The following is a 23,852-nucleotide window of genomic DNA, read 5'->3' as shown; positions in this document are numbered from 1 at the left end:
CATTAATGTCAACAGCAGCTGGTGGAAGATAGTGATGTTTGCCGTATCCTTAAGTAATGGCGTTAACAGATCAATCATTGCCATAAACACTTTATAGTTGGGCAGTCCTGTAAAGGTTTTAAGTTTGTCTGTGTTTTCAAAAGTGCTCTGTTCCAGATCTGAGGGCTTCAGCTTCTCCTTCAGAGTGAAGGTATCACCCCGGAGTTGCTGGCACTCAAATTCAAGCAACTCAATGTAGTCTGAAGTGAGGTCTGTTTGGCACATTGCATCACATTTGACACTAGTTTCACTGATACTAGCCTCTTCTACAATCTTCTCTTCAGCCTCACCTAACGCATTCATCTCAGCGGAGAGATTGAGTGCCCTGGCAGCTTCACGTTTGGACAACTCCTGCCTCTTTTTTTTCTTCATTGCCTCTCTGACCTTATACTTCCCTAGACTTCCGAGGGCTCGTCGCTTCTCAGGGGACTTGGTGTGCGCAAACACTGACGGCACATAATCAGGGGATAAAGGGTCATCACTTTTCTGTCCTGATAAAAGAAATCAGTAAGTCGGTCATCAACTGCCATCCATAGGACTTAACTGGAATATGAGTGAGCTTAAATATGACATCAGCCTAGTCATAAAATATTGGGAAACTGCCTGAGTACCACCAAGAGGGAGCTAAGGAAACATGGTCTCAGCCTAAAACTATCCTGACACATCATCCATTTTCTATTTGTAAAGTAAATTGCTGTTAAACGACAAAAACAACCACTGGATGAGAAAAGGGTATTTTACAATAATATTAGCACCGGGTCTCGGTACCCAACCCTAGTAATAACCACTTGTGTCAGATACAGATGACACACTTTTGAGACACTGATCAGTGTATTCCTGACATTATGCTACGTTTGTGAATGGGCAGACTGAACAGCACTTACTAGCCCATTACATAGGCTACTCATGTTACAAATAACAATTTGACTGGGTCTCCATCAGGACATGGGTAACGGTATGGTATTACACAAATGAAGTACAAGTAACTGGGAAATACATGAATCTTACCTTGTAAAAAATGCTCGCTGCAAATCCTGGAATACTTGGAGGGCTGCCAGTTCTTTCGGCTGATAGCAGCAACCCATCGCTGCCTTCTCTCCCCATCAAATGGTATTCGATAAAAAGATATATTGGCTTTACCCTGTCTATTAGCACAGCCCACCGCACAACAAGAAATAACCATTTTATTACATGAACGAACACGAACTTGCACTCGTTTGGCTTGCCGTCCGTCCTACAGCATAGCTCTTCTGCCGTCCGTCATGGCGTTCAGAATTCGCGCGAGTAGAGCGTGACGTCACGTGCAAAGGATATATATAAACCGTGGGTCTGTGACCAGCGCGCACACAGCCCCGACTCACTTCTGAGTGGACCCCAATTACTGCTGGTTTTACCAAGGTAAGGTCTCGTGTTATTTAAATTCATTTTAAAACAAGTCCATGACCAAACAAAATAACATTTGATATAGAAAGTAATGATAATGATGATGATGATGATGATAGTAATAATAGTAGAATAAGGGCAGTTTAAGGCAGTTCGTTTTTCTCATGGTATAACGGCAGCTTTCACAAATGATAAATAGTCAGAAATTGACGGACTGTCCTTTCCAGTTAATGAACCGCATTTACTGATCACACAAGCTGTTTTTTCAACTTTTTTGTGCTACCTAACCTAACTGTACCGAACAAATTTTAAACGCCACTGTCGTTACCGTTAAATGCCGTTTATATCTGTTTGACGTCATTCGCGCTTAAGAACGCTGTCTCGCAGACTTTGCTGTGAGCGCGCGTGCTGTCCCTCTCTCAGGCGCGTGTCCTTAAAAAGGAAACACAAAAGACGCACCCTATCGTTTTGTAATAATAAAAATAATAATACTACATTTGTAATGGGGTTGTGGTGCATATCAGATGTTATTGTACACATTTATTAACTTTAAGATTTTTTAAAGAACTTTAAAAATGTATACAATGAAATTATCTCTTCTCTCTTCTCATCAGTGTCTATTTTTTCATCTGGTTTTTGTAAGTGATCAATCCAGCAGTTATCCTGCATATCTGATTTGCCATATTGATTAGATCAATGAAAACTGGATGCATTTTAAATTATTTATAGGTTAGACATTTGCTATATCTCAGGCATATTCTGACACACTTCTTTTTATCCCATCTGCCTGTGTCTCAACAGCAGTCAAGAACACCCCCAAGGCTCTTTTAAGAGCCAAGACACAGTCCGTCCTTTGGCTCTGTAAGTACAGGTTATGACTAACTAATCAGAAATATTTGGGTTTATATGAATGGAGATATGCCCTGCAGCAAACTGCAGTCTTAATAAAGATATTAAAGATTTTTATTTATGTATTTATGAATAAATTTATTATTATTATTATTATTATTATATATTATTTTATCAGATTGACCATGTTCATTACATTCTGATTACTCTTTAATACTGTAAATCTGTAATGACAATTATATATTCATACAGGTCCATCACACTCATGTTCACACTTGTTTCCTTGTTAAACTGTGTATGTAGTAAAACAAAGCAATCGGGGCAAAAATGTGTTTTGTTTGGAAACAGTTTGAGTCTCCCCCTCCCTTGCCTTACAGTGCTTTGGTCAAAATGCAACACAAGTTTATATGACAAAACACATGTCCTGTGAGAGAGAACAAAGTTAATAGTTGTGGAACTCTATTTACGTAAACTTCGGATGAAGTGATTATTTTCTCTTTAACCCTCTGGAATCTAAGGGTATTTTTGGGGCCTTGAGAAGTTTTTGTCATGCCCTGACATTTGTGCTTTTTTCAGTTTCTTATAAATATCTAAATGGCTAAAGTCTAATCTCACTGTAATCAGCACAAACTGGGCTATAATAATATGTGAGCAGCATGTATGTACATGATTGTGTTTTTGAGAAAAAAAATGTTATGCGTGGCTAGTGAAAAACTAAAAATGTTAAATCACTTGAATAAGGCAATAAAACACATACAGAACATTGGTTTCCGGGACTTTTGAGAACTGGAGCTTGTAGCCTAGAATTTTTTTTTCTTCTAAATGATGTGAAAATCATCTTGTTTACTCACTTACAGAAAACAATATATTGATTTAAATTTTCTAAGACAGTTTTTTGTTGGTAAAAGACATATGCGAGTAGGCGTCAAACTATCATGAATTCACACCTGAGAAGACAAAGCCTCGCATAATGAGCTGCATAAAGAGCCATTCAGTCAGCTGTGTCACTGAGAGGGATGAGTTACAAGAAAGAATGTGAGGACAAAATAAATCTATATAATTTTATGTTTGTAGTTTATTTTAGAATATATTTAATTACCCCACAACATAATTTAATATTCACTTGTGAGTGCAGTTAAACAGTTTATTAGGAACAATCAAAGCTGACTTTCAAACTGAATTTTTTGTATCATTACTCCAGTCACACAATCCTTCAGAAATCCTTTTAACAATCTTATTTTCTACAAAAAAAACATTTATTGTCATTATTATCATTATTATTATTATTATTATTATTACAAAAGAAAAAAACAACACATAACACGTTTGTCATGGCTCGAAAGAACAGTCAAGGATCCAATAGCAAGTGCCAGTAATGTTTATTAACATCCAAGAACAGAGATAGTGTCGGTCCAAAGGCAGCAGACAAAGTCAATACTTGGCTCGGCAACGCAGGACTCAGGGGCAGACAGCTAGCAGGAAACCAGAACACGATCCTCCTAACCAGGCAGACCTCCAAGACTCACCGGAACTGGAGCAAGGGGAAAAGACGGCCAGTGCCGACCCGGGAACCTCCACAACCATCTGACAAAGACAAGACGGAGTGACAAACAATATATAGGACATTCTCATTCAACACAGCTGGCGCTGATCAGCTCATCAGCGGAACACGAGCCGCGCTGATGAGCCGCACCCATTCAAACCCACGTGCACCCACATAGCGAGGTTGGGCATTTGGTCATTTAGCCATTTAGGATACCCCTCCCTCCTAGGAACGCCGCCTGGCGTTCCCTGCCACCCTTACCTGTCGATTGTAATCATCGATAAGGGAGTGATCCAGGATGTCCCTAGCAGGAACCCAACTCCTCTCCTCCGGACCATAACCTTCCCAGTCCACCAGGTACTGGAGTCCGCGTCCCCTCCGTCTCGAGTCCAGTAATCGATTAACCGAATATGTAGGTTCCCCATCTACAAGTCGCGGCGGGGGGGGGGAACCGGGGCAGGCGGATTAAGGTGAGAATGAAATACAGGTTTTATCTTTGACACATGAAAAAGGGGATGAACTCTCCTGTACGCTGGAGGAAGGTTGAGGCGGACTGCCACCGGACTAATAATCTTGGTGACAGTAAACGGGCCAATGAATTTGGGAGCAAGTTTATTAGAAACGGAGCGGAGAGGAATGTTCTTGGTTGAAAGCCACACTTTTTGACCACCGACGTATGCGGGAGGCTTAGACCCGTGGCGATCGGCTTTAGCCTTGGTGCGCGCCCCCACTTGGAGTAAAGTCTCACGGGCTCTAGTCCATGTGCGGTGACACCTCTGGACGAAGGCGTGGGCGGAGGGGACCGCGACTTCGGATTCCAGACTAGGAAAAATTGGTGGCTGGTAACCTAAACTACATTCAAACGGAGAAAGGCCCGTGGACGACACTGGTAATGTATTGTGAGCGTACTCCACCATTGAAAGTTGTTGACTCCATGAGGAAGGATTCCTGGAGACCAGACATTGCAACACCCTCTCCAAATCCTGGTTGGCTCTCTCGGTTTGGCCATTACTCTGGGGGGTGAAACCCTGAGGACAGACTGACAGTCGCTCCCAGTAATTTACAAAACTCTCGCCAAAATTTGGACACAAACTGGGGTCCTCTGTCAGAGACCACGTCCATCGGGAGGCAATGTAAATGAAAGACGTGGTCTACAACGGTCAACGCTGTCTCCTTGGCTGAGGGTAATTTGGGCAAGGGGATGAAATGAGCCGCCTTCGAGAACCGGTCCACCACGGTCAAAACGACCATATTGCCCTGGGAGGGCGGGAGGGCGATGATAAAATCTAGCGCTATGTGGGACCAGGGTCTCGAAGGGACAGGCAGCGGTTGAAGTAGCCCATCTGGGGGTCGATTGGAAGTCTTACCAGTGGCACAAACCGAGCAAGCCAAAACAAAACTGTGAATGTCACGAGCCATGCGTGGCCACCAGAATCGTTGCTCTAGTGCGATAGTAGATTAACTCCTGGATGACAAGCCACGTTGGAACAATGCCCCCACTGAATGACGTCTGACCGTAATCTCTCCGGCACAAATAAGCGATTCGGTGGGCACCCGGGCAGAGGCGTTACCCCTTCTAAGGCAGTCTTGACCTTCGATTCAACCTCCCATGTGAGTGTGGAGACAATTAGGGTCTCGGGTAAAATGCACTCGGGAGTAGACGGGCGTTCGGAACGGTCAAAAATATGCGATAAAGAGTCAGGTTTGATGTTTTTGGAACCTGGTGGGTACGAGAGAGAAAAATCAAAACGACCGAAAAAAAGTGCCCACCGAGCCTGCCTGGAGTTCAATCTTTTAGCGGTTCTGATATATTCTAGGTTCTTGTGATCGGTCCAGACAATAAAAGGTACCCCCGACCCTTCTAACCAGTGACGCCACTCCTCCAACGCTAACTTGACTGCCAACAACTCCCTATTACCAATGTCGTAGTTACGTTCGGCAGGCGATAAACGACGGGACAAAAACGCGCAGGGATGCATCTTGTCGTCTGTGGGAGAACGCTGGGACAGCACTTCTCCTACCCCCACCTCTGATGCATCGACCTCCACCACGAACTGACGTAATGGATCAGGGGCTATAAGGATGGGGGCTGAAACGAAACGGCCTTTCAGTTTAGCAAACACAGCCTCAGCTGTGTCTGACCACCTGAACGTCATTCTGGGGGAGGTCAAGGCAGTCAGAGGCGTGACTAGTTGGCTGAAGTTGCGAATAAAAACGCCGGTAGCAAGTTGGCAAATCCCAGAAACCTCTGTAGGGCCTTACGGGAATCTGGGCTTGGCCACTCCACCACAGCCTTAACCTTCTCAGGGTCCATCCGTATTCCCTCAGACGAAACGATGTACCCTAGTAAAGGAACAGACTGTGCATGAAAAGCGCATTTCTCCGCCTTGACAAAAAGCCCATTCTCTAGCAACCTCTGAAGCACTCGCCTGACGTGTTGAACGTGCTCCTGGAGAGACGAAGAAAAAAATCAATATGTCATCCAGGTAAACATATATGAACTGATCTACCATGTCTCTCAACACATCATTGACGAGTGCCTGGAAGACCGCTGGGGAGTTGGAAAGCCCAAACGGCATAACCAAATATTCAAAGTGCCCCCTGGGGGTGTTGAACGCGGTCTTCCATTCATCCCCCTTCCTGATGCGAACCAAATGATAGGCATTACATAAATCCAATTTTGTGAAAATGGATGCTCCCTGCAACCTCTCGAAGGCTGAAGACATCAATGGCAAAGGATAGGTATTCTTGACCGTGATGCTGTTCAACCCCCGGTAATCAATACAAGGTCGCAGGGAACCATCCTTCTTACCCACAAAAAAGAATCCCGCCCCCGCTGGAGAAGAGGAAGGCCGGATGAACCCCGTTGCTAGAGATTTAGAAATATATTACTCCATAGCCTCCCTTTCTGGAACAGAAAGTGAATATAACTTGCCCTTAGGCGGAGACGTACCTGGCAGTAAATCTATAGCACAGTCATAGGGACGATGCGGAGGAAGAGAAGCAGCCCGGGACTTACTGAACACTTCCTTCAGGTCGAGATACTCCGGTGGCACGTTGGACAGATTCACTGACTCCTCCTGCAACACAGAACAAGAAACAGACGGAACAGCAGACGAAAGACATGAGGCATAACATGAATTACTCCAGCTGGACACAGAGTTCTGACCCCACTCTATCCTGGGTCCGTGTTTAGCCAACCACGGATGACCCAGGACAATGGGGGCGTGAGGTGACCGGGTGAGGTAGAGTGAAGTCCTCTCCGTGTGGTTACCCGAGGTAATGAGTGTGATGAGTCCAGTGATGTGAGTAATACCAGGGAGTTCCTGTCCATTAAGAGCGTGGATAGTGATAGGGCGTTCCAGCGCTGTGATCGGGAGGAATCAGAAAAAGTCCATCAAGTTACCCTCCGCTCCTGAATCCACCAGCGCCTGGCCGTTTGAAGGAACTGCCTGCCCACTGGAGTCTCACCGGGAGGAGGGTGGCGTTCGAGGGTCTGGTCATGGAAAGCCCGCCCGACAGTATTCTCCATCCTACCGCCGGGCTGTGTCTTTTAAAGGACAGGTAGAAACGAAATGGCCGGCGTCTCCACAGTAGAGACACAGACCCCTCAAGCGACGATGTTCTCTTTCCTCCCGGGAGAGCTGAGCTCGACCCAACTGCATGGGTTCAGGATCGTTAGGGGGGCTGACTGTGTTCACTCTCCTGTAACCCGAGAACTCAGCGAAATCACCCACAGGAGCTTGGTATGGTCGAGTCTCTCTCTGTTGCAGACGTGCATCGACACGTAGTGCAAGTTCGACCAGTCCATCAAGTGTCTTGGGTAGTTCCAACGTATAAATCTCCCTTTGAACACGGTCAGCCAACCCATGCAGGAACATGTCCCACTGCGCCTCCTCGTTCCATTTGCTCTCGGCAGCCAACGTCCGAAACTCGCTGGAATAGTCCGAAACCGAGTTGTTGTTCTGTCGGAGATCGGCCAGTTGGCGGGCTGCCTCGCGTCCGGCGACTCCGCGGTCGAATACGCGGCTCATCTCCTGCTTGAGTGTTTGGAACGAGGAGCAGCAGTTGTGTTGATTCTGCCACACCGCTGTTCCCCACAGAGCCGCACGTCCAGACAGCAGCGTCATAACTAGTGCCACCTTACTCTCCTCAGAGGAAAATGTCATGGGCTGCAGAGAGAAGTAAATCGAACACTTGGTTAAAAAGGCTCTGCACAAATTTGGTTCACCTGAATACCTCTCAGGCGTGGGAATGCGCAGCTCCAGCCGGTTAATGTTGGGACTCTCCGGGGAAACAAGCGGGGGCGGTGCTGGCGCAGTGGGACCTCTCAGACGTTGCAATTGAGAGGTGAGCTCGGACACCTGCGTTACCAGAGCCTGTATCGCCCGACCCGAGGCTCCGATCTGTTCATCCTGATGATTCATGCGGGCGTGGTTACCGGCGAACATCTGTTCAAACCTGGCTGCACTCGCTGAATCCATGGTGTGGTCAGATGGTTCTGTCATGGCTCGAAAGAACAGTCAAGGATCCAATAGCAAGTGCCAGTAATGTTTATTAACATCCAAGAACAGAGATAGTGTCGGTCCAAAGGCAGCAGACAAAGTCAATACTTGGCTCGGCAACGCAGGACTCAGGGGCAGACAGCTAGCAGGAAACCAGAAACACGATCCTCCTAACCAGGCAGACATCCAACCGGTCACCGGAACTGGAGCAAGGGGAAAAGACGGCAAGTGCCGACCCGGGAACCTACACAAACATCTGACAAAGACAAGACGGAGTGACAAACAATATATAGGACATTCTCATTCAACACAGCTGGCGCTGATCAGCTCATCAGCGGAACACGAGCCGCGCTGATGAGCCGCACCCATTCAACCCACGTGCACCCACATAGAGAGGGCGAGTCAATGAATCCATGAACCGTGACAATTTTTTTCAGTTTTTTTAGGGGGGATAAATTGAAATAATAGCATTGTTTGTTACATTTGTTACAGTTACATTTATTGGTACATTTATATTATTTACATCAAGCTTTTGAATGGTGTAGTGTATATTGTTATTGAAACTTCATAATATTTCACTTGATTATACATTTAGTCAGGAATTATAGTTTGGAAAAAGTCTTTGGACAAAGTCTAACTAGTAAAAATGTTTACACGTTATGTGAAAACTAGTACAAGTATATAAATAAATAAGAGACTTACTCATGTTTATGATCTCTGCTGAATAAAAGTGCTTCATTCTTTTTCTGAGGAAATCCAAATCTCAAATCCTCAACCACATCACATCTTTTTGGGGTGAATTATGTCTTATTCCTCTCATCGTGAAGCAAACAGTAAAATAAAAAAACTTGAAGAACAGTCTCGCTGCGTGGTCTTCTGTTGTGTGGGCGTATTCAAGCCGCGCGCTTCATTGAAACATTATCATTTGAATAGCGCGCTAGTTTAAAAGTAGACATGTCAGGCTTTCTATAGATATCTCTCTCATGTCTCTGTGTTGAGTATTCACGGAGTTACAGTTCATTTTAATGACGCGTTTGTAAATGAAGATCAGCACAGACAAAGGCTGCAGACAGCACTCCTTGTTTGTTATCTTTATTTTATAAGTGCACAAAGTTTTGTTGTTATTATGTCTGTATACAAAAAAAAAGTAGACCCTTTACAGATTCGATTGATGTATTGCTCTTATCTGTACGATCAAAAACTGAAAGTGTAATTTAAGTTCTTTTCGGGGTTATCAGGAGAAAATACCCCAAAAAGCGTATATGCGTTAATCGACTTCAGAGGGTTAATACAGATGATGCCAGTGTATTTTTGGAAGAGTCTGCCGTGTTAGCAATAATAATGTTACCTGCTTGACGGACAGGGTTTCCAGGTTTTCACAACAAAAAAACCTGCCCATTTATCCCAAACTAAAGGGGTTTTGAGGGGGTCCCTCAGTACAATTTGCATTCCAAGGGCTAAATATCACGTTAATGGGGTCACTTTGAAATCTTACTGATGAAGCAGCCTGACGCTCACTGAATCCCTCTGCCGGTAAAGCTAGAGAACTCAGAACTTAAACTATTGTCATTGTCAATAGTTATAATTATTATTTACTTAACTACACCTAACTCATCACAGCCAAGTATGCCACAATCCTCAGGAGCCTCAATGATTCATATAATTCCACACTGCACAATCACTGCCACTATTACACCACAATAAAAAATGCATATCACTCTGTCCCACATGCAGCTTTGGGGCACTCTTATCACTGCCTAGTTCATCTTATACCGACCTACAGGCAGAAACTGAAAACAGCTAAACCTGAAATAACACCAGTTTCTGTGAGGATATGTGCATTCCTACCAGTACTCATTTAATATACAACAGTGGCCATGGTTTACAGCGAAACTCTGGCTAAAAAAGATGTATATTGAAATGGGGATAAAGTCTTACAATCAAGCTAAAACTTAAAATTAGAAGTGGCAAAGAGGAGCTGCTCTAAAAAGCTGTAAAACAGTCTTTTTAGCCAATGACCCTACATTACTGTGGAAAGGCCTGAAAGACATCATAAACTACTAGGCACCATCCCAAAATTCTGTAGGGAATCAACAACTGACCAAAAAACTGAATGATTTTATGTTTTTTTAATACGCCAGGAGCATGCCGAGCGCTGAGCGCAGAGCCTTTTGGACTTTTTTTTTTTTTTTTTTTCGCTCCGAGAGTTGAAGAATTTTCAACTTTGGATAAAACACTGCGCTCATCACTGTCACTTTCTAGTCAGCTAACCAATCAGAGTGCAGGAGGTGTGGGGCAAATTCTACACCCATCAAATTTCACAACTGTCATTTTGTTACAACAACGTGTCAACAAGCGAAACAACGAGAAAAATGGAGGAGAAATTAATATTGTGGGTTTCTGAGCATCCAGAGCATTTAAGTCAGAAACAAATTATCTACCAAATCAGATACAAGTAACAGGTTAGCGGATATTCCGTATCATAGCAACCAAAGCATCTCAACTGAAAAAAAAAACACTGCGCCACAAGTAGCGCTTTCAAGTGCTCACAGGTGGGCGTTTTCAGCAGAGCGCCCTCCATTTTCAGTTGGCTAAAAACGCTTTGGTGGATGACAGAACAACGCATTTTTGCGCTGACAAAAGCAGTCCAACATAGGAGGGAGGGTGGGAGTTCAGGAGGTGGGCGTGGGGCAGGCAAAGACCAGGCAATGGAAAAGGAGCATAGTTCATAGGGCCGTGGCAGAGTGGATGGAGGGAGGAGCCCGGAGCAGGAGGCTGGAGGCAGAGACGGGATCCTCATACCAAGGCGAAGCTGGAGACTGGAAGTCCCAAGATGGATAAGAGCACCAAGATGATGCTAACTGAGGGTGAGCTGAGGGACAGATACGCACCAGCGGAGATGGGGCAGAGGAACTGACTGGTTTTTGAAGAGGAGGTGGGAGAGAAAGGCTGGAAGGGAACACAGGAGAACAGGAGCTACACGGAACCAGTGGAGATGCAGGAGATTCATGGCTGGGCGGAACCAGCAGAGAAGCAGGAGATTCAGGACTTTGGGGAGACGCAGGAGATTCAGGGCGTGCAACTGCCTTACAACTTCCTAAAAGGATAAAACAACGAGAAAACCGCTCTCCATGTGATAGAATATGATGAGCAAGCAGTCAGGGAAAGGGGGTAAGGCATGCCAGATCTACAAAGTCCCTGGTATGGTCTTCCACCGAATGGCCCAGTTGCTCCAGGCACAGGATGTGGACAGCTGGGGATATCCATTCCGGCAGAGGGGAGAAACAAAAACAAAAAAGAAAGAAAAACAAAGCTATAATTACTCACTTTGAAGGTATGCTATTCTGTCACGGATGCAGGAGAAATCCAAATAAAGTCTTTAAGATAAATCAACAGCATTAATCGAAGAGCAAAGGGCAACACATTGACAAAACCACAAATACCAGACAAAGAAAACCAGGGAGAAAACATGACTTGAGTTCTAATAGACAAATGAGATAATTAATAAACACAGGTGGAACCAAAATTAACTCAATCAGGGCAAACTAGGACAAAAGGAAGACTTAGGGGCCATTCACATATCGCGTCTTCTACGGGATAAGCGTGCTCATAATGGAAGCGACGGCGCAGTATGCAGTGTGCGACGCGCTCGTTTTTTCCAAGCTCATCCAAAATCAAAAATAATCTAAAAACATCTCAACTTTTCAGAATGCCACAAGCGCACCGCGGGTCATGTGACAAGAACTAACCAATCAGCTTCATCCTTTCCCGTAACAACGTTGAAAACTCAGCCAAGATGAAGGAACAGCTGTTCATAGTTGTATATGGATTGCAATTTTGAAATAAATTTAGTAGCAGAGCTACTGCGAGCGATTTTTAGTGCTGCAAATCCATTTATACTTTGCTGAAATTTCCGCGTCTTCACTGAGAGAGAGCGTGTCATGGATGCTAAGCAACGACAGACGCCTCAGGAGTGCAACTGCCCGAGCGCTTTGGAGAAGGAAAAAAGCGGCGCGCCTAGCGTTTTCCACGCGTTTTTAGGTGCAATATGTGAACGGCCCCTAAAGGGGCTTTTACACTGCCAGTTTAGTGGGGAACGGGGCACGGTTCGCATGAAAAATCGCTAATGTAAACGCTGTCATCGGACCCTGGTGCGCACTGGGGTACCGAACCCGAGACTACCTGGAGAAGGTGGTCTGAGTTCAGTTGCTCCCGAACTGTGGCGCGGTTCGCGTGAATGTGCAAGCAACACGGACTTGGGTGCGCACTTGTTCAAGAAGTATCCCGCGCATGTGTAACACTGTCGATATCTTCTACGAGCAGCAGAAACACGGCGTCCCCTGGATATGTGCTGAATTACATCATGCAATGAACATAAACACAGTTGTCGTTCACTATGCTGTGCATAATAGCAAAATAACAAAAAAAATTACAACTATGCTCATCAGCCTCGTTTTCCCCACCAATCTTCCACTTTCTTCTTCTGAATTGATTTTCACTGATTGAATTAAAAAAATTATTACGGAGACAGCTGAGGTTAATGAAATAATTTGCAACTTTACTTGCAAACTACATTTCCTGTTTATCAATAAAGTAAGAACAAGAGCCATTATAAACCTAAATATACTTGATTGAATTAAATTTATTGAAAAGTGTAGTGTATTAGAAATAATATAATATGTTTGCGGTCCTAATGATGACCGTAGCTCATACAAAATAGTATCTGTTCTGTCCTCACGTGTGGTTAGCGCTCACACTGCATGCGCACTGTGCCCAAGCCCAACCAAACCATGCCCTGGCCCACCTCTTCCAACCTGGCCAGGGCTGGTCAAACCTTATTCTTAGTTCATAATTTAAAAAAAAGAATACTATTTTGTTTTATTTTTTATTTTATTTGATGTTTTTCGTTTGGCAGTCATAGCTGATAGTCATTTAACTGTTTGTTTGTTGTTTTATTATTATTATTTACAGACACTTGTAGCTTGTAGAATTGATAAAATGGCCTCAGATTATCTTAAAAAAACTGGAGGAAGGTCAATTCCATGGTAAAGAAACTAGCTGAGGATGACAGTCAAGAAGAGTTTGTGGATGACCAATACATGGATGTTGAGGAGTTTGATTCTGTGGATGATGTCAGGTATCAAGAAAAATACAGTGTTGAAGGTCCTGACACAGAAGATGAATTACTGGATGAAACACCTGAAATAGCCGATGCATACCAAGATGAAAACAAAACAGGACCTATGTAGTGACTTGGCAGATTGGGCAGTGACCAATAACCAGACACACACAAATCCGTCAATGACTTGCTCAAAATTCTTCGCAAACATGGACACAACGAACTGCCCAAGGACTCACGGACGCTCCTTTGTACTCCAAAAGTAGTGGAACGCCAGGCAAAATGTAACGGTGAATACATCTATTATGGTTTGGAAACTGGTTTACGCCGCACACTTCTGCAGTGCCCAGAATCAACAGATCACATTGCTGTCACCATAAATGTTGATGGTGTGCCATTATTCAAATCTAGTGCTGCTCAATTCTGGCCGATGCTGGCAAAGGTTGATGGATTTGAACCTTTTATTGTCTGCCTGTTTAGTGGCCTGACAAAACCTGGACCACTGGAAGAATATGTCCAAGACCTGGTGGAAGAAATTAAGAGGCTTAGGGAAAATGGAATCCAGCACAATGGCAATATCATACAAGTGCACATAAAAGCATTTATATGTGACGCTCCCCAGCTAGAGCATTCCTAAAAAATATAATCTACCACACTGGATACCACAGCTGTGAGAGGTGTGAAGAGGAGGGTGAATGGTTGGGCAAAGTGGTATTCAACAGCAGGGATGCATTCCCCAGCAGGACAGATGAAAAGTTCAGACAAATGGCCTACAGAGCAAAACACCAGAATGGGGAGACCCCACTGATCAGAGCAGGCATCCCATGTGTAAGCTCTTTTGTGCTTGATTATATGCACCTTGTTTGCCTTGGAGTAGTGAGACGCATTCTTAATTACCTGTGCAGAGTCCCTAATCCTCGAAGACTGTCTCCGAGACAAAAAGCTAACCTCAACAGTGAACTCATTAGATTGAGGAACGCAATGCCCAGTGAGATGGCGAGGAAGCCCAGATCCCTTCAGGAGTTGGAGAGATGGAAAGCCACTGAGTTCAGACAGTTTTTGCTATACACCGGACCAGTGGTACTCCATGGAATTGTGGACCCAGATTTGTACCACCACTTCCTTTGCCTGACAATTGGAATGTCAATCCTTCTTACTGCAGATCATGAGCGGAGAAACCACTTCCTGCCATATGCAGCAGACCTCAGTCATTTTATCATCAACAGCTCTGAAGTCTATGGAAATGAATTCACTGTCTACAATGTGCATGCCATGAAACACCTCCATTAAGATGTTGCACATTTTGATTGTACATTTAACGCTATATCTGCTTTCCCTTTTGAGAACCAGCTTAAAACCATAAAGAAGCTTGTCAAGACCAGCCATAACCCTTTGGTGCAAGTGGCAAAGCGTATGGCAGAGAAGGATCATTCACAAAAAAATATGAAACAGAAGCAATATCACCTGCAGCCAGTGTCAGGAAAGCAGAGGGACAGCTGCTTTTTGCTCCAAGATGGAAGTGTAGCTTTTGTGACCGAAAAAAAAAAAACAGATGGCAAATTGGTTTGCAGTGTCTATCCATATCACCAAACCTCCAACCTCTTTGAAAAGCCTTGCCAGTCCAAACTCCTGGACACTGCTTTTGTTGTCAGTAATCACAGCATGGCTAAAACACAGCTACTGCAAAGCCAGGACTTGAAAACAAAAGCTGTCTGTCTACCACATTGTGGAGGATATGCCATCTTCCCTTTGTTGCATGATACTGAATGAAGATTTTTTTTTTTTTTAACTTTATTTTTCATTTTTTTTTATTTGTTTGACCAGGGATTTATTTATTTAAAATAATCTTATTTATTTATTTATTTATTTATTTATTTATGTTGCCCTTTTGAAGTTTCAGACATGGTTTTTTGCAAGGGCTGTTTGGATTGAGGGTGACAAACATTTTGAAGGTGTCATCCCAAAAAACTGGATCCAAGAAAATAAAAAGATTGTTAGATGGCCAAAGACCCATGTGCAGTCAGCACATAAAAAAAAAATAGAACCATTAGAGGACTGGCTCACTTTCCAACTGGTGAAGATAAAAATGACATCAGGTATGATGGCTTTCTTAGTACATTTGTTCCATGTCCTTTTTTTCATGTGTCTATAGCCCCTTTCACACTGAGATTCCGGAAAATACATGGGTAATGTGTCCCAGCAATTTTTCCCGGGTTGCTAGATTTTGCAGTTTCACACTGCTAGTGATTACCCGGAATATATGCGTGCGTTCACACACAACCCGCAAGGGTCCCGTAAAGACACGTGACATCGGGATACGACGCCTAATGTACGAGTCGAAAATGCTAGGCACGTTAACTTTTACTTAAGCTTGTGAACGATCTCAGCTTCAGCGCGGAAAGTGAGGAGCTAACTGATCTCTGCTTCATTACAGTTTGCACATATATTTTAGTAGCAAAAGCTGATCTACCTTCAAAACCCCTGGTAAAAAAAGTTGCAAGATAACATGCGTCATCACTACAACACACCCTTTACGCCATTAGTTCTGGCTTTTGTTCACACAGTGCTTGTTCCAGAACTGAACCCGGCAATGTTACTAGCTCCCAGACCTGGGATCAATCCCGGAATCATGTTTGTGTTCACACAGAAGGCGACCCGGCAATGTTCCGCCAATTTTCCGGGTCCAAACGTGCAGTGTGAAAGTGGCTATTTTCTCTTGTGGTTCCTTATAGTTTGTTAGTAAGTAAAGCTTTATGGCACCTTTAACAAACAATGGTCACAGTTGCTAGGCAACAAGAAAAGTCCTCCATTTACTTCATATTTCTATTTAACTTGCTGAATTATTTTGTAGAGAACGAGAATGATTGTGAGCTTTATGACAACACATCATCAGCCCAAACTGACCACGAAAGTATCTCCACTATACCAGATATGAAGAGGAAGAGAGTGGTTTAAAAGAGGAAATACAATGATTTTATTGAATGTTAGTGCATACATATAAATGTTCTCCAAAATATTTTATACATCATTTAAAAAAAAAGTAGGCTAACTGATGTAACAATTGCAGGGCCATTTATCTCAGAAGATGATGTCTCAAAAGTCACAAAAAAGCCAAGTGAGGGGGAATACATTTTCTTGAACCTATTAGACATGAGGTTTTTCATGTTGTTTTTTTTTTTTTTTTTTTTTGCAAAACTAACATGTTCGTCACAAGATAATGTGTGAAGAGTGATGTATATATACCCTTTTGACTCTTTTATACAGATAAGAATACAGGTTTGCAGGCATTTCCAAAGCCCCCTGAACTCCCGAAAAGCCAAACTCTTGCTACCACTGTTCAAACCACTTCTGAAGGTAAATTGAGAGGGCTATCTTAGTAGTTTAACTGTTCCAAGGCTGTCCTAGGTCTAGCTTAACTGTTCAGCAGACTAAAATAATATTGCTTATTGTAGCGTAAATAATCACATTAGATATATATTGTAATAATCTAAAACTTTTTTTTGCATTGTTTTGGTTTTTTCAGAATTAGCCATGGATCAGAATGGGCAGTTGGCCTGGAATAGACAGCTGCCAGATTCATCCTCAGAAAATTCCGAAAGTGAAATTCCAGGTAATGTTAAGCTATGTGTGTATCATTACACTATTTCACGATTCTGATAGAATAAGCTGTAGAAGTAAGCAACATAGCATTAGAGGGAGTGATGTTATTCTGAAGATCATTATGGTGTGATTTGGTGTAGATGCTGAAGACAATCACAGCCTAATAAGGGAGTGCTCCAACTCTTCCAATCATCGACCATACCATGAAAGTGACAGAGAGCTCTCTATTTCTACTTCTAGACATGGTAAATTAAACAACTTGTTAGATAATAATTGTTGGCTGACTGTGGAGAAACTAAAAAAGACAACTTTTATAAATTACATACACTACTGTACATTTGCAGAAACAGGGGTTCATAGTGTGTGCATACACATGAAGATGCCACAGCATATAAAAGAATATGCGCTTACATGTGGCAGACTGAAATAGTCTATGTTGTAAAGCATATGTGACCTGTGCTGGCAAAATTAGTCACAAAGAGCAAATTTTCACAAATAAATTATTTTTATTTTTACATTCCACTCCATTAAATCTATATGATTTGTTGGAATCAGACGAAAATTGACTGAGCTACACCCGTCTGATGTCGACGAAGTCAGCAAAATAACTTATGAGAAAAATCAAGTTAAAGTTTTCTGAAAGTTATAAAGCAAAGTCACCTAGCAACATTGCATCTTTTCCTCCACTTGTTTTCTTAATAATAATTACTATATTAATAATCACAATATAGCCATTTTATATTTTATCGTTGTTATTAAAAAAAGAGCAGATGCAAAAAAACAACACATAGAACAAATTAAGAGAAACAAATGCATTACTTTTTCATTTAACATCTAAATAAAAAGCATTCAAGCAAGAAAAACAAATTATAAAATGTAAAAAATCACTTCAGAAAGTTAATTACTAATAAATTGAATAATAAAACTACAAAAGCAGTTCAATCAAGAGCAGCAATCTTTTCTTTTATTGTTAGATTAAATTTAATGAGATGGATGGCATATATATTAAGACATGCACTGCACTGATATAATATAATGTTACACATCAGATGTTTTTCCCCAACAGTTACCTAAACATTCACTTAAGTCATAACTGATTATGTTTGCATGAATAGCCTACGTAACTACTGTAATTCTGTGTATAGTATGTGTATATGTATTGGGATCGCTAGACGAGGGGTTAATAATCGAACTTTTCGTGAAAACCTGACATTTGACCCAAATCTACATTTTTCCACTTATTTTTGTGTGTAGCTCAAAATTAGCCTGTGTGCATTCACACTTATTTTGCCAGCATGTGTGTGTGTGTGAGTGTGTGTGGTGTGTGTGTGTGGTATTGTGTTTAATAAAAATAACAACAAACAATGTTAATAATAGCAATAATTGTATTGAAAATTTAAGACACCAAAAACTTTGATATTCTCTTACAGTACATTAATGTAAAAAAGCCACTACAATTATCATATACACTTCATAAACTTCATTTGTCATAGTTTTTTAATTACATTATATGCTCAAGATTTTATTAGATTTTGAGAAAATTATCACATATACACTTCATAAACTTCACTAGACTATATAAACTTCATTACATGTTATTACACTGAGTTCTACAAAACTGAAATGCTTATAGTGAATGATTAAAACTATATATATCAGTGGTGGGCTGTCAAAGCCACCAAACAATACTCTTATTTAATAAATTAAAAAAAAGAATATTTTGAACATATTTTGTTGGTGTTTTATAACACACCAACAAAAATAGTTAACCCAATTCCAGCAAACACAAGCAACACCCAAATGATAGAAGCCACTCATATAACAATAAACATCAATAGATAATAAAAACAACACATAAAAAACAATTACAACCAATTTATCATCAAAACAACTTCAAGAAGTGCTTGACTGTGGTGTGAGATTCCTGTATATCCCAAAGGGGAAACAGATAGACACCACTTCTATAATGCATACACTTACAGTACTCTTGCAGAAACAGTGTTACATAGTATGTGGATACCCATGAACATGCCACTGAATATAAAAGAATATGTGCCTACATGTGGCAAGCTGTCTTTATATTGAAATATGAGGTTTTAAAATGTGTAGCAAATCAATTTATTAACAGAACAATGCAATATGAATTACAATGTTGATGTAGTAAGATGTCCATATTGTAAATACAGTTTACATTTATTATTGTTATTTTAGTTGTTGTTATTGTTATTTATTTATTACACTACACAGCCCAGCCAAAAAAAATAAAAAAAAAAATAACTGCAATCTATTAATGGATTCATTTTAACAGTTATTATTATATTTCTACCATGTTATATGGTTGGAAACAGTTTTTTTTTAACTAACACAGATGGAGTGTGTAGCTTTTCATTTCTTAACCGTGTTAGTATCATCAGCCGTATAATCAGTATGTTAGCAAATTTTTTTGGCTGGGCAGTGTATAATTGTCATAAAAAAGAAGAATGCAATACAGGGATATCTGTACAAACAGTCTTATTGCATGTTATGACAGATACATATGGATAGCAGCTGGTGAGTTGGTGGTAAATGGATCAGTGCAGAGGGTATGGGAGATAATGGCCGCATCTTTTGCAGGTTTGGATTCAGAGGTGTTTGTGACCCCGGATCGGGAGGTTGCATGCAGATTCGTCAATGACTGAAGAAGGTTGAAGGGATCACTCAGGTAAGTGCATACATATATCTCCACATAAAAGTCCACAAAAACACAAAAAAATAACACAAAACTGAAAAGAAGTGAGCAGGTTAAAAAGGGTGTGGTGTTTGGCGGTGACAGGTGCAGGCGATTAAAACTAACTTAGGAGACTGGGAACAAGTGGGCGGAGTGTGGGGGTCTGGTGCTGAGAATGTTGCTGACTCTGTGACAGACCCCCCCTCCACAGGTAGCTCCTGATGATCAAGGTGGATGAAAACAGGGATAGCCTCTGCCTCCTGGTGCTTGTATTAATTTCCTCCAGCCAATGTAGCCATTCCTCTAAAGCCAGTTAATAGTCACTGATGTCATAATTACGTTCCGCCGGGGATAGCTTCTTTGAGTAAAAGGCACAAAAGATTGCGTTTGTGAGCCTCACCCTGCTGCTGAGATAGTATGGTGAACTACCCCAGAGGTGGATGCATCAACCTCGACGATGAAGAGGAGTCAGGATGCAGCAGGGTAGGAGCGGTACAGAATACTTTCTTGAGTTGGTTGAAGGCACTGGTATCGTTGGAGTTCCATGTCAGAGGCCCCATGTTTCAACAAGGAGGTTAGAGGTGAGCAGATCTTACTGAAGTTGTCCTGCAGAAGTTTGCAAACCCCAAGAAGCATTGCAGTTCCTTGATGGATGTGGGCTGTGGCCAATTCTCAACTGCCTGTACCTTCCTCTGGTCCATGTGGATGCCACATTGTTCGATGGCATAACCAAGGAAGTAAACAGTGTCATGGTGGAACTCTCACTTCTTGAGTTTGAAATACAGATGGCATTCACAAAGTTTCTTGAGGATCTGCGTCGTGTGTTAGCGATGTTCGGCCTGGTTCCGGTAATAGATGAGGATGTCATCATTATAGACAATGATAAATGATGGAGGAATTCCTGGAACACTTGTGTTCATGAAACCCTGGTAGGGTACGGAGGGTGAGTTGGATGCAGATTTGTTGATGACTGAAGAAGATGAAGGGATCACAGAAGTAAGTGGATACAGGTAAGTAGTCAGGTAAGTGTCCAGGAATGAACAACAAGACCAGACAATGGTGAACTGGTGAGCAGGTTAAATACCAACACCCAAATCCGTAGACTGGAATAAATGATCCAAACGCCACCCACCCGCACCTTTTCTCTGATTTAGACAGCTGCACATGACCCTCGTTGGATCGTCTCATTACAACTATTTTAATTCTTAGTTTTGCATTAATTTTGATTCATTTTTTTAACACCAGATTCAGTGACATAAGAGCTGATCTGCGCATAACTGCACATGTCTTCGATGCATAACGGCTCTGACACAGCCACTGGAGCCTTGTATCAGAAATAACCAACAATCAGCTCTAATTCCATGCTGCGACTTGTATCAGAAGTGTCCCAGAAGCAGCTCTCCGTGCTAATTCGCTAATAGTCTTTTGTGAGTTGGCGTGGAGGACGGAACAAAATCTCATCAGAGCCGTAAGGGGTAACAGTAACATAATATGCTGATCGTGGGCTGCTTTTAAATGAACATTTATTTTTAAAACAAAAAATATTTTTTTGCCAGCTTACTCAGCCTTTTCTCATGTTTATACATAAGTATTAATACGTAATATTTACAAGCACAAAACATACATTTTTGTACATTTTTACTGATGCTAAAATTTACCATTTAGACATTTTTCAACATTTAAAATGTACAAATGACTATGTATATTTTTAGCTAAAAAAATAACAAATATTTACATATCTTTTGTATAATTAAGATATTCGTATCAATGCATTTACCCCCCCATTTTATTAATAAGCAATTTAGATTTTTAGACCCCTTAACCTACCCCAAACCTAAACCTACCCATTTTACAGCGAATATGCATTTTTAATCATTTTATTGATAAGCGATTTTGATTTTTAGACCCCTTAACCTACCCCCAATAATCCAAATGACCATACATTGCAGCCGCAGTCACCTCTAGTGAAATTCAATAGGTTTATATGCAGGAAAATAACTATTTTAGTAACAATATAGCATTGAAATATTTTTATAGTCGCTAATCCCATTCCTACCTCTAAACCTAAACATAACTATTTCTGTACAGTATAAGCAAAACATGACAGACAGATAAATGCAATTACAAACGAGAGGAGGGGGCGCTAGCGAGCACCACATGGAGTAGTCGTGTTTTTTTTGCGCGGGGCGCTAGCGAGCACCACATGGAGTAGTCGTGTTTTTTTGCGCGCTTCAAATCCCTTATTATTCTTTAATTTCACTAATATTTTTTCTGTTGAAATCTGCTCATTACCTTCACTTACGACCGCAGACAACATGACAAAGCCTAAATCCAAAAAAGGAGACAAATTAGTGGAGGACGCAGGTGAACAAGGTGCCTGTCAGTCAGACGAAGCCCAGGCCGTTGCTAACTCCACGGATCCGGTCAATCTCGCTGACATTATGGAGGCTATCAAATCGACGAACCGCTCTATGAATGAAAAATTCGACTCTCTGGAATCTACGCTGTCTCAGACGCTGGTCTCTCTATCAGAAGTTACTTCACGAGTAACGGATCTCGAAAAGGCTAGTGCGGATTACGAGGGCCGAATCTCTGAACTCGAGGCTCACTGCCGCGACTGGTTCGAAACATGTAAAACTCTGTCATCCAAATTAGATGACCTTGAAGGGCTTTTGCGGCGGCAAAATATTAAGATCATTGGTCTACCTGAAAAGGTTAAGGAGGGCTGCCCAACTCAGTTTGTAGCCGACTTTCTCGTGAAAATTCTTGGCGCCAGTAATTTCCCAAAATCTCTGAAGATTGAACGTGCCCATCGCACAGGCCCGATTGGAAATGCACACTCTCATCCTCGGACCATGGTGGCCAGATTGCATCACTATCCGGATAAGGAGAAGATTCTGCGTCTAGCATGGCTCTCGTCGCTTCTGATGTACAACGGAGCGCGCATACTCATCTTCCCGGACTTCACCTCCGAGGTTCTGAAGCAGCGTCAGGCTTTCAACGCTGTGAGGAAAAGTCTCAAGGAGGCGAATGTTCGACATGGGTTGCTCTTCCCTGCTTGACTTATCGTGACTCACAACTCATCCAAACATGTGTTTGACTCTGCTGAAAAGGCTCAAGCCTTTGCTGACTCTATCACTGGTGAGGTCAGGGTGGTGCAGTCTTCATAACTATGTTGTATAATTAGTCAGTAGAGCTGCATGCTTGTTGTTTTTATTTTCTTTATTCAGGTAAGAGCACAAAAGTGTGATAGTACTTTTTAAGTGTTTATTTCTCTGATGTCCAATTTTTCTTTCTGTTATTGTTGTAATGTTTAATGGGATTTGAGGTGTAGTTTAACCTCAGTTATTAGCCTACTCTTTTTCGTTTTCTTTTTTGCAACGCTGCTACTCTTAGTGTTGCCTTTCGGCTCTATGGTAATTATGGGTTTTTTAAACTGCTTGGTTTGGGGAAGCAGTTGGGACGGGGTGGGGGGTTGTACTCTGTGTTTATGGTTGTTTGTCTATGTTCACCCTTCATTTCATCTGTGCTATTCATTTTTTTCAATTGAATTAATATTGTTTGCTGTTGGCGTCTAGTATGATTTCATCACAGGGAGGCGATATTACACTAGCCAGCTGGAATGTGCGCGGCTTGAATAGTCAGGTGAAGCGAGCTAAAGTGTTTTCATATTTACGTTCCATTTCGGCTGACATAATTTTTTTACAAGAGACGCACATTAAAAATGGTGAACAGAATCGCTTGAAGTGTAACTGGATTTCCCAGGTATTTCAATCCACTTTTACGTGCAGAGCCAGAGAGGTTTCAATATTATTTCGTAACTCAGTTTCGTTTAAACATATATCTACGTTAACAGACCCTAACGGCCGCTATGTTCTTGTCACTGGCATAATTGCTTCTCAACATTTTACTTTTTTAAATCTCTATGCCCCTAATTATGACGATCCGGCTTTCTTTCGTAAAGTATTTAATCTTCTACCTTCTCAAACCGATACTCACTTTATAGTTGGTGGTGATTTTAACTGTATATTGGACCCTGTTCTGGACAAATTTCCTGTCCGTTCAGATTCTTCTCTCAATTCTACTTCAGTCATTAAATATCTTTCC

The 23,852-nt window shown here is 41.9% G+C and overlaps 1 long non-coding RNA gene across 1 annotated transcript; it reads left to right on the top strand.

Moving 5' to 3' along the window:
- The first annotated feature begins 16,393 nt into the window (after positions 1-16,393).
- LOC122139257 lies at positions 16,394-17,515 on the top strand. The gene is made up of 4 exons (XR_006156156.1): positions 16,394-16,553; positions 16,703-16,792; positions 16,962-17,048; positions 17,179-17,515. It is a non-coding gene; the product is annotated as an uncharacterized LOC122139257 (long non-coding RNA).
- The last annotated feature ends 6,337 nt before the right edge of the window (positions 17,516-23,852 follow it).

This window comes from Cyprinus carpio, chromosome A4, assembly GCF_018340385.1.
Source record: "Cyprinus carpio isolate SPL01 chromosome A4, ASM1834038v1, whole genome shotgun sequence".
Classification (NCBI taxonomy): domain Eukaryota; kingdom Metazoa; phylum Chordata; class Actinopteri; order Cypriniformes; family Cyprinidae; genus Cyprinus; species Cyprinus carpio.
The sequence above is the reverse complement of the archived record's forward strand: the minus strand, read 5'-3'. Positions and strand labels throughout refer to the sequence as shown.